The 4001-nt window shown below is 49.5% G+C and overlaps 1 long non-coding RNA gene across 1 annotated transcript; it reads right to left on the bottom strand.

Annotated features, from left to right (window-relative positions):
- Positions 1-359: 359 nt before the first annotated feature.
- LOC146756031 (uncharacterized) lies at positions 360-3089 on the bottom strand. The gene is made up of 3 exons (XR_014937682.1): positions 2999-3089; positions 1388-1506; positions 360-824 (listed from the first exon to the last, which is right to left on the bottom strand). It is a non-coding gene; the product is annotated as an uncharacterized LOC146756031 (long non-coding RNA).
- Between the last annotated feature and the right edge of the window lie 912 nt (positions 3090-4001).

The following is a 4001-nucleotide window of genomic DNA, read 5'->3' as shown; positions in this document are numbered from 1 at the left end:
ACTTTTGTTTTGGCAGATAAACCTTTCAAAACAACATTTTTCTTCCTAGACTGAACATTACAAACTTTTATACTTCAGAACATGAACAGTTTTCATCAAGGAAACACCGATACATACAAATTTTGAAAGCTCACTTGCTGCTTCTAATGCTTTCAAGACACTGGTCTCTTTGTTCAGCAGCTACCAAACCTTCAACAGCAGCCCTGGTCCTCACTGACCCATGGACAATAAACTGGAGCTAGTATAAGATGGGCACACCAAGTTATTTTTCTGCTATGCGGCCCTTCAGTGTGCTGTGACTTGCAAGAAGTGTTGGATGGTTGTGTGAAAAAGCAATTGATTTCCCACTCAGCCAAAACTTTTTTTTTTTTTACATCTACAGAGGTACATATCTTGTCAGCTTCATCTACTTCCTGGCAATCTAACTAGCTGGGGATTCTAAATATTGACATAAATGTCCAATACTACTCAGGGATGGTGTGCAAACCAAAGTTCGAGTCATGTTGAAAGGAGCAGTGACAAGACAGGAGAAAAAGCAGAATGTGCTCAGGCTGAAGGCAAGTTTAAGTGAAAACAGGAAGGCAACAGTGAGAACTAGGAAAGAAAGCCAATACCCACACAACATCTTTGATCACAAAAAAATACACAGAAGTGCTCGGTGTTCTGAATCAGTCCTAAATAAGACCACCTGTATAGGACAAAACACAACAATTCAAAATAATCACCTGTTTTAGGCCATAAAGCATTGACAGCAACTTCTCCTTTAAATTCTTCTGCCATTCCCAAGACACACATGGACATGCCATATTTACAAATTGTGTAGGCTACAAAAAGCACACAAAAATCCCAGTTTTAGTAGGATACATATTTAGTCTACACATAGAATTTTACTTTTGAAGGATGTAAGTCACGGAAAAATCAACTTTCTGGGGTCAAAGCATCATCTTCCTAGAGTACAGAAACTCTCCCAGCTCCTACCACCCCCTTCAGATACAAACTGACCCTTTTACATGAGTATTGAATTGGGGAGGGAAAAAAAAAAGGAAAAAAGCACGTTGTAAATCCTTTTTGTATACTCTGAGAAGGGGGTGTTGCAGAGAAGGAACATGGACCTGCAAGAGGAGTTTAACCATGTTCCAAGTGTTGAAGTTTAAAAGATAATCCACAGGTTTAAGATGAGCAACATATGTTCTAGCCCAAAGACGCAATTGGGGCCTCCTTCACTCCTCAAAGATAATTTCTATTTAAAAAGACAGCAATGAGCTTTATCGCTACCAAATCAAATGTGGAAGCATAGAGAAAAAAAGATTTTGCCTTCCTATCTCTATTGGGAATAGAAAACATGGTGTAGTATTAAGAAATCCTATGAAAAACTCTTAACTCTTACCTGCAGAACCTTCTTGGAAATATAAGCCTTTCACCACCACTGAAGACTTTTTGTACAATAATCCAAGGCTGCCCACAACAGAACTGCTGCATTCTCCAAAAGCAGAAAAGGAGTGACTTCTAAAAACAACAAAACCAACCAAATCTAACGTTTTGATACTCAGTGCAGCTCTCTGTAATTTAATTCTTTTGGCCCTCTGAACACAGAGGACCAGTAGCTCAACACGCTGTAAAGGCAAAGTCCAGGATCACAATCCCAATGCAGGGTGCCAAAGACAAGAGCCAAAAATCAGATTTTCAAAAATGACCATGATTTTCCTTAAGGCTTTCACAGTAAAACTCAGTTTGCAAGTAACTGCATTTAACCCAATAAATCCCCACAAGTCTGTCCAACCAACCAGCAGGCTGACACAGCTGTGCAAACGACTTGTGACTGAGCCCCTGTGTACAAAGGTGTCACACAGAGTGGAAGCACCAGTGAGATAAAAAGGAACTGGGAATATTGCATGAGCATATCAGCACAGTGTGAAGAGAACCAAAGTTCACCTGCAGCTGAGACTTGCAAGGGAAGCCAGTGGCAACTTGTTTATCTGCTATAATGTGGGTAGGAAGAGAATGAACAAGGGAAAGGCGTTGCTGAGTGGCATGGGTGATTCAGTGAGAGCAGACACTGGTAGTGCCTTGCTTAGGAACATGGTTTACCAGGACATGAGAAACTAGCCATAGATGAGAGGTAATCTTAGAACTTGGAAGGTTGGAAAAGACAATGTAGTCCAACCTTCAACCCATCCCCACTATGGCCACTAAACCATGTCCTTCAGTGCCACATCTAAACCCTTCCTGAACATCACCAGGGATGGTGACTTCACCACTTCCCTGGGCAGCATGTTCCAATGCATCATCAATCTCAGTAGGTAAAATCAAGCCTGGTGAACCTGATTGACTTCTGTGATAGAATGAAAGGATTTGAGGCCAAAGTGATAACAGCTGACACCATTCACATTAGCAAGGCTTTCATTACCATCTCTCAAAATACTTTTGTATCCAAGTAAATACATAATAGTCTGGATGGTTGAACAGCCTAAGGGGTAAGAGAAATGTTAACTGGACAGGTTCAGGGAGTTAGAATCATGCAGGTGGGCTCCTTTTGCAGCAGGCACGGCCGCAACCAGGGCAGCCCACAGGCTGCACCGTGGGCGCTTTCTGCACTCGTACAGGATCTCATGACTACTGCTTGCAACACACAGGAACGAATAAGGTCAACGTATGTCCCCGTTCATTAGCAGCGCAGAAATAACGCCGCAGCAGTCACTCAATTCAGATTCCACAGCACACCCACAGCCGCACTTTGCCCTCCGGACGTGCACACAGCTCGGCCCGTGAGCAAACAGCACCGAGCGGGACTCCGGGTCCGACCCAGCCGCTCCGGGGCCACCGTGCCCGGCCGCGGCCTCCACCCCGCGTCCCATCGCCCTCAAGGGGCTGCGGAGCACGCGTCTGTCCCTCCGCCCGGCCCCGGCCCCGGCCCCGGCCCCAGCTCTGCCCCGGCAGCTCCTGTGGCTCGGAGCTCACGGCCCCGCCGAAGGAAGGAGGAAAGCCCAGGTCGCCTTACCCAGTGTTGGGCAGCATGGCGGCACGGCCATGGGGCGGCTGTCGGCTCGGCACGGGACGCGCTCCCCGCTCACACCGCCCTCCGCGCAGCCGCGGCCCGGGGAGCCGGGCGGAGCCAGGGCCGAGCGGGGCGGGATGAGGGGCGGGTGATGGAAGTATCGGGATGAGTTCCCTGCGGGAGTACACCTCGTTCAACCAAGCCAAAGCCTTGCACGTTTTCACTGACAAAATTAAAATCGCATCTGAGATCTCGCCCTCAAGGAAAGGACTGAATGACCAAACTGAAGTGACAACTGAAACGATTTATTATTGAAACAACCTGTCCTTATAACTATCGGTCTATCCACTACCACCTCGGGCCACTATGCGGGCGCCGACATGACCCCACTGCAGGGCGCTCACTCGTCATCTTCATCACTGTCATCTTCATCGGTGCGCAGCCAGCAGCCTTCCTCTACCCAGACAGAGCTGGTGAAAGGTGGGCGCTGCGGGTCCTCCCAAGGCTCCCACTCCTCTGGCATCACCGTGACTTCATGCTGTATGTTCACCGTGAGCGATAAGGAGTGGAAAAGCAGGCCGGCCTCAGGAGCACGCTGCTCTTGCTCTCTTGGGCGCCAGGGAAGTTCCTGCAGTGCTGGGTTGCGTGGCAAGCTGTCTCCCATGTAAGATGAAGCGGTGAACGACAAGGAAGTAGAACTGTCTCCAGGGCTCCAGCCGCTGTTTGGTGGCAGCAGGGACGGGTCCAGAGGCTGGTTCATTCCCCAAGCTGCTGCAGCACGCATTGGCCGGCTGTGAGAGGCTCGAGCTCGGCGTCGGCTGCGGTTTCTCCTTTGGCGCTTGGGAGGCCGGGGTCCCCTGGCTGCAGCCGCCTGGGTGCCGGCTGCCGGACCCGCTGCCTGCAGGCAGCCCCTGCGGGAGCAGGAGCAGCAGCAGCAGCAGGAGCAGCAGCAGGGGCCCGTCTCGGCTCTCCTTCTCCGGGCAGATCTCGGCCTGCGCTGCTCGAG

Source organism: Coturnix japonica, chromosome 28 (genome assembly GCF_054131305.1).
Source record: "Coturnix japonica strain WE chromosome 28, WE-NBRP24, whole genome shotgun sequence".
NCBI classification, from domain to species: domain Eukaryota; kingdom Metazoa; phylum Chordata; class Aves; order Galliformes; family Phasianidae; genus Coturnix; species Coturnix japonica.
Note: the sequence above shows the minus strand (reverse complement) of the source record. Positions and strands in the feature narration are given on the sequence as shown.